The following is a 14,792-nucleotide window of genomic DNA, read 5'->3' as shown; positions in this document are numbered from 1 at the left end:
AGCTTCAGCCAGGGTGGCGGCAGCTCTCGCCCTCCATATGCCCTACACACAGCAGCCTCCCTGACTTTGTAGCTCAGTCTGTCACTGTCACTCAGATCAGAAAGGCAGCTGCTTCAGAGATGGAGAAGAGCAGGGTTGATGGGTGATTTAGGTACAGACACACTGATCTCAGCTTCTGTGGCTACTTCTGGGAGGAAAAGACAAGATAAGCGTTGTCTTCCTTGTTGGTGCTATGATGTACAAAGTAGGGGTAAGCAGAGTGGTTTGATGACGACCAGGGGACTCAGCTGCTGTGCACAACAGGCTTGACAGCTCTCAGCTTGTGGAGGATAGCACAAAGCAGAACGAAGGTTTTCCTAAGTTTTAAAAAGGGTAAAGCTAGATGCATGGGGAAGGTACCTGAAAGATTCTGGGCTATGAATTAGCTATTTCTGAGATGTAATCCATATAACTTATCTTAAATATGTACCGTAGGATGAGAAAAGTTGTACTCAAAACCAGTCTATTTTTCTTAGCTGATAAGTAATGCCACAAAAGGATCATTTAACGTTAAGCCCAGCCACAAAATGTCATTCTAAATAACTTTCTGAAGCTGGAAAATGCAAGTAACTAAGATGACATTTCCAAAGCCTCAGAAGCAGTTTTTTAACCCTACTTTATATCCCCTCCCTTTGGTAATGTGATCTCTTTGGTTCATTTGGAAACATCAGTGCCTCAGCAATGCCTTTTGTCTCACTGAGGAGATGGTCTGAAATGAAGTAGATGCTGAAGGCAGGCACCAAGATGGAGGAAACACTGAGTGACCATGGGAAAGTGCACTGGAAACCAGGGTGCTCCTCCATTCTGGGGAACTCCAGTCATGGATCTAGAGGATTCCCCAGAAAATGAGGAGTAAAACGTAAGGGTTGCCATAGAGGAATGATCCACAATGGCCGTGTTGAGGAAAATTGTCTCATAACTGATCATCTGGAAACCAGACATATCCTCTCTTGCAGAAGCACATCACAAAGAAGGACCATGGAGCAAAATAGGCAGCGAGGAATTTCTTCAAGAATCATGTACAGAGGAAAAAAGCTAAAGTTTCCACTTCTGGGCTTCATGGCCCCCCCCAAAAAAACCAGCATATGGATATGTACAAATGTTTCTTTTTATTTATATAGATGTGTATTGAAGCAGGCAAAGTAATGTCAGGTAGTTATGATTTCTTGTGTAAGGAAATTTATCAGGAGCAATAAACAAGTCGATAACAAGAAAGGCAAGGGCTTGCCCTTGAGCAAGTAAGGCAGATGAGACTATATACATGTTATACTTCAACTAATAGAATGGTTTAGATTGAAAGGGACCTTAAAGATCATACAGTTCCAGCTCCCTCATCATGGCCAGGGACATCTTCCACTAGACCAGGTTGCTCAAAGGCCTATCCAACATGGCCTTGAACAGTGCCAGGGATGAGGCATCTACTTCTCTGGGCAACCTGTTCCAGTGCCTCACCACTCTCACAGTAAAGAATTTCTTCCTAATATCTAATTTAAGATTAGATATTCCCCCTCCACTAAAGAACTCATATTCTCCTACCCCCATTTACCATCTTGGAAAATTGTCAGTCAGAACATTTGCTACTGTGTAATCTATCCTTCTCCAAGGAAACTTGCTAAGTACTTTGAGAAGTGGCAGTTTATTACAAAAACTGATTCTACCACCTGCCTTTAATTTTAATATAATGAAAGTATAATTTTATAGCATATAAATAAGTTTTTCTTGTACAATAAATCTACCTGGGGGGGGGGAAAAAAAGGTTTTGCAAACTTATTACTAAGTTTCAAACCTAATTCTAATCCTTTACATCAGATGTTATTACACACTACTGTTTCCCAAGAAGCAAAAAAGTTTCCTTCTTCCCTTCAGTTCTCACTTTCCTCTCAAATTAATTTCTATCTCCATACAATGTTTTACTGTCCCTTCATCTGTAGTGGCTTGTTTCAGGGCTACACTGGCAGAATGTCCTATGAAATAATCTGAATTAGATTATTTTTTTAAGCATCCACAGAGGTTAGTTATGGTGTTGTGGTCATTCTGTTCTGCTCCTTTTTTAATTAAATTGTTTCATTAAGAGGTTCCCACTTTCTCCTGTCCTTCAACAAAGGAGTTGCTTGTTTGCTTGTGTATAAATGGGATCATTTCACTAATGCGGTTCTTTACACAGTCCTATTAACAGAACCATAACAGCAAAAAAGTGCAGGCTGAGAATAGATATAAGCAGTTAGGGCCAGGGAGTTCTTATAACTGGGAATTTCTTATATTAGCTCCATTACCTGAGAGAATGTTGCATGCAAAACTTCCTTGCTTTTTTATATTCTTGGTGACTGAGATAATCATGAAAGTGAACTTCGGCTCTGGATGTGTCTGAACTTTGTGCAATTTGGACTGAAATCTGTAATTCCAGCAAGTTTTACTGAAGTGGTGCTTCAAATGATAGGAGTCTTGCTCTGTTAGTAGATTCAAGTTATTCCTTTGGTGTCTGTTCTGTTTAGATCACTGGAGGTTGAAATTTCAAAACCAAATTGCAATTGACTTACAATTTCAGTGTGGACTGAAATTCCATAAACAATTTGGAATAAGTGGTCAGAGTCGCCAAAACTACATTTTCACAGACTAGTTGAGCTTATCCAAATGCTGTGTCTGAGCAGTGGTCACACACACAAGTCCTCTGTTGCCTACCCTGCGAATGTAGTCCTACTCCTTCACATGCACTGGCTCTGGCATATACCTGACCCTGCAATAAGTCCCCACTTTAGGGACTAAGTAGAGAGTAACCTCCCACAGAGGTCAGCTTTTTGTAAATTTAGGTTTCTAAATGACTCACTGAAGAATCGCATGAGTGATACCAAAGCCAATGTGAGTCTTCTAGAAAGATATCCAATCTTGACTGTGAAACATCACCAAACAGAAAGCCATCTTCCTTTTGACTATGTCTTCTGGTAGTCAGTGGCCTTCCTTGAAGAATTGTGTCCTATTTCCAGATTCTGCTCTCCATCCTGACTCATGGACATCCTACCTTTTATTAAAAGAACACTGTGAATAAGACTAGGGAGACGATTTTTATCTCTGTGTTCAGTCCTCACAAGAATCATAATTCATTCAAGGTCCATAGACTATATTAATATTGGAGAAGATACTGAAAATAGCCACAAAATTTGTTTGAGGGTTGGATAAAATGTTTTCCAGTGGCAAACTTCGGAAATTCAATCTACTTAGTTTATCAAAGAAAAAGAGGTATAATGAGTAAGTTCCTTCATGAAGAGATAATACTAACAAGGTGTTTAATCTAGTGGAGAGAAGTGTACCAAGAATCAGTGACTGAAAGCCAAAACCAAACAAATGCAACCTGGAAAGGAAAGATCTGTTGGTTTGGTTTGTTAGTTTGGTATGTTGCCTTTTTTTTTTTAATCACTGTGAAAGTAGTTCATTAGTGGTGTAGTGGGAAACTCCCAAGTGAACAGTGGATTTTCTTTTCTTGATGTCTTCAAATTAAGATTGAATAACTTTCTGAGGAAGTACTTTTACCAGCTCCAGTTAACGAGTGCAGTACGAGGGTAATGGGGAAACTTACTGCTCTGAAATGTACAGCAGGTCAGAGTAGATGATCTAACCATCCCTTCTGGCCTTAACTTCCATACTTCTATGAATTATCCTAGATTTGTTGGCATGCAGTAGAATTTAAAAAGCAAGTCTTCGAGGAAAAAAACTATTTGTGATTTGCCTCGGGAAAGTAATCTTCTGGTTCACGCAAAGGAAAACCAGATTGATCCGTATTAATGGTGTCTGGCAGAACATTTTCTTATTTGCTTGCCAAAGTCTTGGTGAGGGTTTTATTGCCAACTGTAGGAAGTGATATGGGTTGATATAAAATATACAAACAACTCAGTAACCTTCTCATGGGAGTGAAGTATATACAATGAACATAATTTCTTTATTTTTATTCCCTTCAGACAATTCAGGAATTTGGCTCTTCCCAAAGTGTAGCAATCATGCCTAAGCATTTTATAGACTTCTAGTGAGAAACTGCCAAGCCTTAGAGACTAGTCAAGGGCAGAGGTTGACTATTAATCTTCACCACTGTCATTTCAACTACATTTGAGCTCCCTCTTCTGATGTTTAGGTTTCTTTTTAACCCCTTAGAGGGACTGTAAAATAACCCCACCAGATATACTCCCTGGAATAGGTACTGCAAGTATCAGAGTGCTATGGAGAAGTAACACCTGAATAGCAACACCATTTTCTATAGGTCCACATCCTATCATTTCAAGCAGGGATATAAGTGGTCTTTTCTCCCTTATGTAAATACTTGCCTTTTTAAAAAAAAACTAAACAAACTTGCAATATTTTTCTGCCACTATTTTCTGTGCAAAGTCTTTCAGAGTAAGTATTTCAAATACAATTATGCTAGGAATAAAAGTCCCCAGGCATTTCAGCCACTTCTCCCTAATTTACTGTAGCTGGATAGTTTCCTAGAATGCTGTCCAGAAGAGATGCCGATTTTAAAGCTTGTGCAATGTTTAAGGGAATCAGTTCTTTATTATCCTCAGAGGTAAGCACTCTTCTTTAATCACATCACAACTCCTATTGTAGTTTATGTCTAAGTTCTTATCCTCAGAGGGTAACATTTTATGTTTTCTAAATACATAGACACATATGAAAAAATATTTCCTATCTTTTTGGCTGCCAGGAGCTTAAGAGCATTCCTGTACTCCTTTTTTTTTTTTTTTTTTTTCATAAGTTTGAGACAATATTTATCTCTCTGGCTACAATTTTTTTTTTTAACATATAAAGATTGTCTACACAGTCACACATTTCTTCAGATATCTCCACCCACAGCCATATTTCAGAATCCCCTCTCTGTCTCTTCAGTGTACCTGAAGTTTCATCTTTGCCAGACTTTTTTTGGCAAGTAAAGAACTTCATGATGGGTAGTAGTTCAGCTTTAGCAAGAGAACATAAAAGGGAAGACTAAAGACAATTATCGGCATTTTTACTTGACTTTGCATGATGTTGCAGCTCCTACTTTGTGCTTAGGAGCTTTAGTCAAACTTTTTTTTGGTCCAGGTAGCTGGTTTTCTAGCATGGCAGAAATTCACCACCCAGAAAGTATTCATTTTACTCATTAGATCTTGGACATGTCTATCATTCTCCAAATTATGCTTCCCTTAGGGAGGACAAAGGGAAAAGAAATCCCACAGCAGTTAATTGTCATGTTTTAGGATGCATCTTCTGAAAAATACACTGATGATGGACTAGGCCATGTGGTGATGGCTTCACTTCTGCCAGTGCAATCAGGTATTAAAATCCCACTCTATCCCTTGGCTAGCAATTAAGACCTTATGCAAAAGCAGCAAGTTATTTATCCATTTCCTCAAGGCTTTTCCTACCAGACTACAGTCCTCTGGCCACCTCATCTTCTCTTAGCAGATTTGCTTGATAATACCTGCTTCCTAATACGGGTATCAGTCAAAGACATGAACTAGTGACAGAACAGCAAAAACCACATGAGGAAATATTAAAAACAAAAGATGAAGAACAACCTATTAATGAACAGCCTATACAATGGAAAGGATGATTTTAGAAGTTTATTGGTGCACACTGGATTGAGTTTGACATATGGTGACCGTTCACAGAGCACCAACAGGCAATTTGTGCATATTTTCAGTAAAAACTAAGCATTAAATTATTGTTGCTATTCAGACTGATAAAAGGTTTCAATTATTTGCCTTTTTCTACCTATAAATGCAAGACTAATTTTAGAGTGGGATACATAAAAAGGAAAGACTGCAGGACAGAAGGCTCCCCATAATAGCTTGGCATGGGGAAATCTAATATTTTATTTCTAAGTATCTAATGTATGATGCTACAGGTTCCAGAGGGTGAGGTTCTCCTCTGACAAAAATATCTGTTTTAGTTGGTACCACAGAGTCATTCCAAACAGTATAAATTTCCATCTTCATCTTCTTTCTCTCACTTTCAGTCTGATGATAAATTTCATCCCAAACAGGAAAGTTTCTCCATTTGAAGTCAAAACTAGTATGTTAATGGGAAAAAATTTAGGTTTCAAAATTTCATTTTCCAATAAAAAATAATTCTTACCAAAATCTGCAATCATATCTATTCAACTGTAGCATCTGTTAATGAGAGCTATGCTGTGAGATTATACACTATATATCCATGAGGATTGGTGATTTGTATTTCGTGTTTGTGTTGGACACATCAGTCTTGTCTTCCTCACTACTCTTCATACCTGTACTGCAGCTCCACTGAGCACAAAGGGGTAGAAGATGAAGTTCAGACAAGACTTATATAGACTCACCATTCTACCACTGTGTTTTCTAACCCCAGGGTTAGCAGGGTTGGATAGTGCTGAAAACAATGGCTTAATTGAAGACAATTCCCTGATCTGTAAAGTAGCTTCTTTGAATGCTCTCACAACTAGAGACTCAAAACTGAGTGTAGACACTGATTTTCCTCCACCTATTTGCTTTGCAGCTGGTATATTTAAGCATTGACACGACCTCTTTATGCCTTTCCCTCTACACATTTTTATTCTTGAGTGTAGACATAAATATATTATTAAGTAGTCCTTTCTGTGGTAACAACACTGATTATGCTTGAGTGTACTATACCAATTACAGTGGCAGAAAAGGTTATAAATAGATGTGATTTGAAGGTAGCTACTGTTCTGAGAGAAGACGGTTGTGATTAGTTGCTCTCATTTCTATGTTTGAAACGTGCTCTAATTTCTATCTGCAGCCCTGAAAAAAACCTAATACCAAAGTTCGTCTCCTCTGATGATGGAAGCAAATATCTGAGAGCCTACCATGTTTATTCTCTTGCCAGGAACCATCAGATCATCAGACCAATGATATGAGAAAAAAAATCAATATATTCTAACATGGTGGATGGTGCTTTACGGAACAGATAATCAGAGAACTGTGATGGATGATTTGGTAGGCTCCTGAGAGACTCATAAACTAGGTGAAAATAAAAAACAGAAAGCTGTAACATCTAGAAGATTTGGGCTACACTGAAGAAAATTAAATTATCTCTTAAATCACAACCAAAATGAACAAACAAAAGAAAACCAAAATCTCCCCAAAATACCCAAGAGAATGCTTTTTTGATAGTGTCTTATAAAATTTTCCTGCATGTGAGATCTAAGTACGACATCCAGATTTCAAGTTTAAAGTTTCCTTGAGTTTCAAGTTCTTCTAGGTTTTGTTGACTGTTTATGTGCATGCACATGTTTAGAAAAACTCATTGTGAAAAATGGCAATAATCCTTGTGTAAACTAGTTGTAAGAGAGTATTCATTATGTTGAACTCTCAACTCTAGTATTACCAAAACAAAGCTGCTGTTGTGATACCAGCTAACAGGACACACAACATGATCCTGCAGTGATAAAGCAGATAGAATTTACAGTGTTTAGCATGATGGGCTACTCTTTCTAATGTGGCAATAAACACAATGTGTACTTGTCTACGTGGTCATTGAGCAACTGATGATTGAAGTTCAGACCTGGAGACAATGTTCAAAGTATTGGTAATGAAATACACACAACCGGCCTATTCAATGTCCATACAATATCCTCTCCTTTTTTCCAGATTGTCACAGATTTCTGCTGGCAACTAAGCCTGCAGTGCTCAAATGAGTATCAGCTGCAGGCTGTCTTACAGATCTATCAGATGTAAACTAGGTATAAGAATAGATATATAAGGGATTCACATGAATTTCTTTCAGGTTAATGGATGCATTAGTAACCACCTAGATTCCATCTGGGGTTCTGAGACCTGACTTGGGAAATGCAGATCTAAGCCTTGAAATGCCTTGCTGACTGAGGCCTCAGGAAAACTGCATTCATAAGCAGCTGGAACCATATGCAGGGATTTGCTTTGCTCTTGAGTCAGGGATGAGGAGATAGACGGGGGCAAAAGGAATAGATTCTCTGTGACTCAGTATGAGAGGAAAAGGCAATAATAAACAAGATTTCAAGAGCACAAAATAACCAGTACATTCAAACACAGAAAATGCATCCCAAACTATTTCCTGGGACAAATTGCATGTTAAATCTCTGGGAGAGGCTTGAAATTTCTTCAAAATGAGATGTGAGATGACTGTGGAAGAGATTACAGGATCACAACCTTTACATCAGCCCCTTGATTCATGGGTTCCCAACGACAGGTACTAGAATCACAGGGAGAGTATGTCATGATGATGACATAGGGCATTGCTCAGAAGAAATAGGTGGCAGGGGTGTGATTGGGAGTAATCATGCCCACCTCCCATCAGATCCTTGCCCAGAGTGAAAAGTTTAAGAGCTCCATCTTGCATCTTCCCTTCCCAATACTCATTCTTTCAGCACCAAGTGTGCATTCCTCCGCCTACTCAGAGCTTTCCTATGGCCAAATACTCCTAAGGTTGGGGAACAAGTTAAATTCTTCCTGTATTTTCACTGACCTCAGGCTCCCTAACTCTAAAGCAGGCCCACGCCTTTCTTCATGATCCTATTAAAAAGGCTGCCAACAAACTCCCCAAGGAAGACCCAGAAAGGGTGCAGGAGCCACATATCTCTCTCAGAGAGCAATATAAACACACACTGTGCAGTAGAATTCAGATTAATTTAAAAAACAATTTAGACAATGTGATTTAAGCGATTTAGGAATATAGAGTGAAGCTTATAAAGCCTTTGCTTTACAGCTGAACACAGCCTCTGTCTTCCCAGGGACCCTAAGATTTTTGTCAGTTGTCTGGTTAAATTCTACCTTCTAGAAATGGGCATTAAACTTTTCTTCCTCACTTAGATTTTGTGAGAATAAAATGGGTTGATGATCAGAAGGCACTTAGATGAAGTGATACAGACACTAAAAAGAGAACATAAACATAAAATATAGTCCCAGACTACACTTCTGCCAATATTTTCATTTCAGATTTGAATTCCACACCATTTGCAGTGCTCCTGTGTAAAAGCTTAGCTAGCTTCTGTTAAGGCACTGTGTACGAGCAGTTGTGAGCCAGTGTGTCCTGTCTAATCCTTTTTCCTCTTTCCTTACCTTCCCTTTTGCCTCTACCAGAGCTACTGGGGTTTTAGACTTGAAGTGTACTGCTGGACTCAGGTTAAGTAAGCTTTGTTCTCCCCTTTCTGCTGACATTTTGTGTGACCTCAGGGAAGTCATTTAACCCCTTTGTTTCCCAGGCACAAAAAGAGAGCAAGGATGTTTTCTTTGTCCCATCTGCCAGTGGGATACAGTAAGCTCTCCCAGCTGCTCCCAACTACATTTGCAGACAGAGAACCTTGCCTGTGTCTTATTTGAAGCTGTTGAACACCACCATAGCTATAATACAGAAGAGGAGCAGCTAACAGATGGCAGCAGTAATGCCAGGCCCCAAGCCATTCCGAGGAGATCCCCCGGCTTTGAGGTTACAAGGAGAAAGGTGGTGCTTTCCACCCACCTTAATCCTACTTCCATATGGCTTTGGGGAAGGGTTGCAAAGAAAGAGGAAGGCAGCTGACAACCAAAATAACAGGAGCCAAATCAGGAAGCACTGGACATTTGCACCTTTGGAAGTTTTCCTGAAGTCTTTTTTTAATCTGTGTGGATTGCAGGTTTGCTCTTCTCCTGGATGATCTTCTACCCAGCTTCACAGAGCAATTCATCCTCTTCCCAGCCTTCCCCGCAGTGATCTTCTATTCCTCTGGAGTACCCTCCTCCCTGACAAGCTGCCCTTTTCTCACCCCCTGAGAAGGGGAATACTTTTGTGGCTGGTTCTGCTTCTGCTGCTATACTCTCTTCCCTGTTCCTGTGTTTGTCTCGTCTATTTGTAAATCTCAGGCTCAGGGGGAGCTACCTACTGCTCAGCATTTGACTAGCACCCTGACAAACCTTACTTCATTCACCCTGTTACTTTAATAAACATGATTATTATTAATATTTGAGACAATGTAAGGGGACTGGCACAGGGGATGGCAGATCTTCCACAGAGCTGTTGGACCTGGTTACAAAACAGTTTTCAGAAAAGCAAATCTATACAATTTCCACATATTCTTTGGTATCAGTTATCACTAAAATTAGTCAGAAAACAAAGTGCTTTAGGTACTAACCTTGTGAAAGCAGTTTGAAAGAGAACAATATGTATCTACCTAGTATCATTAATGGAATTAATAAAAGCACAGTGCAACCAGCAAGTGCAGCCATCAATGACATTTTCAATAACTTCTTTAGAAACCAGAGCTGATTTGATTTTCTGTTTCAGAAATATCCAAATATAGTGATGATTTAAGTACTGCTACACTTTACCTTTCACATTTTCTTCTAATCCTATACATCTGCTTCATTACCATGACTTCATTAATGAACTGTAAGAGTAACTTAAAATGTGTACTGATTTTCCCAATAATGCCTTTCAGAAATCTCATCTACAGTTGACATATGTAAATACACAGGCTAAGTAAAGCAAAATTAAATCCAGAAGTTGAGTTGCTCTTATCTCTGTTTAACTGCAGCAAGGTTGTGAAACTTGTAAAGATTTCATGTGATGAATTAATTGGTGAGCCAATGCATAAGAGATATATGTATGTAATGATGTACTTGCATTGTATAAACAGATTTAGGTTTTGAAATAAAATATTAAAGGGGAAAACCATTGTGTTTGGAAGACTTCCCCTTTATCTAATTGAACCCACAGTCCATCATCAGTTACTAAAAATAAAGTTAAGAAATACTGGTCTGAATGCTTTCCTTGATTTATTACCTTTTTTGAATACTCTGATAACTGCTCAAGAATTACTGTGAGGGTGCAGAAATTTGTACAATGTTTCTGCAGACCTGGAGATGAATTTTACCCAGGAAAACAAATTACATTTCAAAGTATTTCTATATAAAGAGATTCCAAGTAACTCAAATAAAAAAGAAAATAAATATAAATATAAAAATGAAACCACCACATTTTCTTCATTCCCTCATCAGGCTTGGTGATATCTCTGTGGGACCCCCCATAAAGATTTGAGGAAAAGAAGGAAGCAGGATTATTTGCCCTAGACCTCATCTTGAGGCATCAGAAGGGAAGCAGCTCTCTACACTGTGATACATCCAAAGATGCAGCTTGTGAAAAGCCCAGTTCTTTTTCTGAGGCTCAGGGACCTCATGCTCTGCTGATCATTTACTTGACAACCCATCAGACAGGGCCATACTCCCTGGAAGTGGGCTGGAGTTCCCCTGGCCAGAGTTTCAGAACAGCACTGTGAGAAATACCTTGGGAAGCACCTAATCCCTCATGATGTGCAATTCCCACAGAGCAAGCATAATATCCTGTCTCAAGCACTTCTCCAATCCTAGCAATTGCTGGAAAACACAGCTTTGTGTCACCAGTCTGCACCAAATCCAGGCAAACACAAATTGTGTTTCCTGCCTTGTCTTGGCAGAAAAAGATAACAGGAGCCCACAGATTGGAGAAAGGTCTGGTCAAATTCCTCCTCTTTCCACCCTTTTCTTGGCTGGGCAGCTAGATGCAATGAGTATCTCTAATGAAAAACAGGTAGATAACACCATCATTTCTCAATCTCATGTTCTGTGGTGCCAAAACTCCCCCTGTGAAACCTTTCAGACAGACTGGCTTCTTTTAATCTTACACAATGTTTTTTTCAAGATACAAATATCTGCCTTGAAGCACAACCTTACAGTACAGAACAGAGAAAATTTCCTTTCCTGGGACCATGAGCAGTAGGGTGAGGGGCAGGATAGCTGTGCTTGTTGATGATGGTACCAAAAGGACAATGACATCATGGCTTGCTGACACTGCTGCAGAGCTGAGCATCTGGGACATGAGTGCTCTGCCTGTATGCTCCACTGGCCAAGTCCAAACCCACCTCAGCTCCTGGGTCTTTCTTCACCCCCAGCAGCAATAGTCCTCTTTCTTCTCAAGCAAGTGCCAAGAAAGAGTGAAGTTTCTGTGTCTATAAGGTCACTTTTGGACCTTTAGGTCCCAGAAAGTGGGTGGGGGAAGAATAGGAAAAGAAAAAGGGGTTATGCTGGAAATGGGGTCCTGCACCCTGGGGGAAGGACAGCAGGAATCACCCTATGCCCTTTCCTCTATAAAGAGGTTATAAATGAGGTGCAAGATAGGAGAGGTGAGATATGAATGTCTTTCAAAGACTGGTCTCTGCTCTATCTGGGGATTGATGAGCTCAGAAAGAAAGAAAATGTCCTTATCTGAATCTTCCAAGAAATCCATTTGACACTTTGTTCAAAGAGTTTGGTATCACTATAATATGCATGTATAGTTTTTGACATTTTTAGTAGCTTTTGACATTTTTAGTATCAATATCACTGAAGATGTAAATTATACTTTCCATAAAGAACAAACTTTACAGTCCAAATGCTCTCAATCTGTCTGCTTAAGCCAGGCATGGCTCCATTTTGAACCTTCCTGAATGTGAGTTTCTGTTTGTCACCACTACAGAAGTGGCAGCCTGGAGAAGAACTGCGTTACAGTTTGCTGCAAATGTGCATTGAAGGGAAGAAGTTCTCAAAAAGCTGGATGCTAACTGTTTTCTCTGGACATTGAATGTACAACTGCATATCTGGCAATAATTGTGTCTTTCCCACCTTTCTTTTGGCTTGTATTTTTCTTGCCCTTACTAGTGTGGAGGTGCTTCACACTTGCTGCTCACAGTTTTCCAGACCACTCATGACGGTATCACAAATGCTATCGTATTTACAGACTTCATAATGCTTAAGAACAAAAAAATTTCCTGTGGTTAAGTTTCACATAATTCAGACTTAAAGAAAAGCATTTCCATGTTTTTTAGTAATATGAATGCAATATTAAGCTCATAAGCATTTAAATTAGTCAGATGTTTTATTAGTTGATTTCAGAAATCTTTCCTTGTACATGAATGAAAAATCTAAATGGAATTGATGCTAAAAGAAATAGTGCTGAATACAACCATGTAAAAAGCAATCTAAAAATCCTGACAGAGATAAAGAAAAAGAAATTAAAGTGCCCATGATGTATGTGGGTCTAAGGAAGAAAGATAAATTGTTTCTTGCACATATGTGCCAAACCAGTTGTTGCTCCAAAGCTCTTTACAAGCTTTATGCCCACACACTGACTGAGCTTCACATCCTCCCTAGCAAATCTCAGTAAGATACAGAAAAGAGAACTCTGCTCAGGGACTGCCAATATTATAGCACCTCAGAGGCTTAAATTTCCACTTTTTCTGTCCTTATGCTAACCAATAAGGCAATGTCAGTCCACAAAGACAGGCCTGATCCCAAGGAGATTTCAAACTCAAAATAACTACCGATAAATCCAAGGGAAAAAAAAATAGAAATCAATGCACTGGTAGGTGTAATAGAAAAGAAGTGTTTTAAGGAAGCGTACAAAGGAAGATAATACATTTTGTGGAGTTCCACATAAGCATGAAGGGCAGTAAGGCAAAAAGAACATGATTACCACTTTGAAGATCATAAGATAATTTGAGGAAGACACAAGATTTCACCCTGAGAATGTATGTGTTTTGCGTAGCACTTTATGCCCAGGAAATGAAAAGGGACTGACTTAAATAAAAATGAGGAAGTGGGAATAAGAAGTTTTAAGAAAAGAGAACTATAAATTCTATTAGAAAAGCTACTATAAAAAGGACATTTACATGCTAAAAAGGAAGAAATAAAGGATACAGCTGAAGATTGTCAAAATAGCTCTAAGCCAAATGTGAAATAGTTTCCAGTAATTCAGACCCCTCATGGGCAGTCAGGTCCTGGGCTCTCCTCTGTGAGAGGAGCACTCTGAAGCTGGTGTAGTATGACGGTGCATCCTCCAGTATGTTCTCCGTTTTTCACATGCCAGCCAGGGAAAAGGAAATGGATTGTAGGGGAAATCACCATCTGCTTTTGTCAATAAAAGACCTCATGCGTGCCTCGATCCTAAACAGACTGAAGTCAGCCTTTTATAGCTGCATGGGGGGAAATGGGAGATCTTACTAAAGTGTGAGAAAGTATAATTTAAAAGGAATAAACAAAAATTAGTATGACACTATTTCAATCTGCTCTATATGGACTCCAACATAGAATCACAGAAGGCATGGGAACTTATAAAGGTAGGAGTTCACATTAAACCTATGATTTTCTCAGCTTTTCAGAACCTAGTTTCAAGAACATTACTAAAGATATTGTTTTCTCATGCTTTAATGTAATTCGTACTGTTCAGGGAAAAAGGATTGTGAAGTCTTTCTTTCCTATAAATGTGCACTGAAGACATTTGTATGCTTCACTCACTGAAATCACCTCACAATCTTTGGTGTATTTATTCTTTCCAGGCACATAAGAGGGTGTATTAATTTCCATAATCCATTGACCATTTAACTGAGGTACAAGGTCTCAGAAATACTTCTTGAAACTGAAGTGAGTATCAGCACAGCTGAGGTAGTGCAGAAAATATCACACCCTGAATCATGTAGAATCCAAGCTTGTCTGTGATGGGAAGGCCTTTCTGGGGATCTTTTGTCCAAACCCCCTGCTCACACAGGGCTGCCTAGAGCCAGTTGCCCAGTACTGTGATCAGCTGATCTCCAAGGATGGAGGCTCCACAGCCTCTCTTTAGCAGCCAAGGGAATGTTAATCAGCTTACAGTTGAGCAGATCCTTCTTTTTGCCCTTCTAGGTGATAGGATTGATATTTGTTTTCTTTCAGTCCTCTTGATTCTGCCCTCATCAGCACAACTTTTTCAAAGATAACCAATAGTATCCTTGC

This window comes from Myiozetetes cayanensis, unplaced genomic scaffold, assembly GCF_022539395.1.
Source record: "Myiozetetes cayanensis isolate MyiCay16 unplaced genomic scaffold, myiCay2020 scf2-11, whole genome shotgun sequence".
Classification (NCBI taxonomy): domain Eukaryota; kingdom Metazoa; phylum Chordata; class Aves; order Passeriformes; family Tyrannidae; genus Myiozetetes; species Myiozetetes cayanensis.
Note: the sequence above shows the minus strand (reverse complement) of the source record.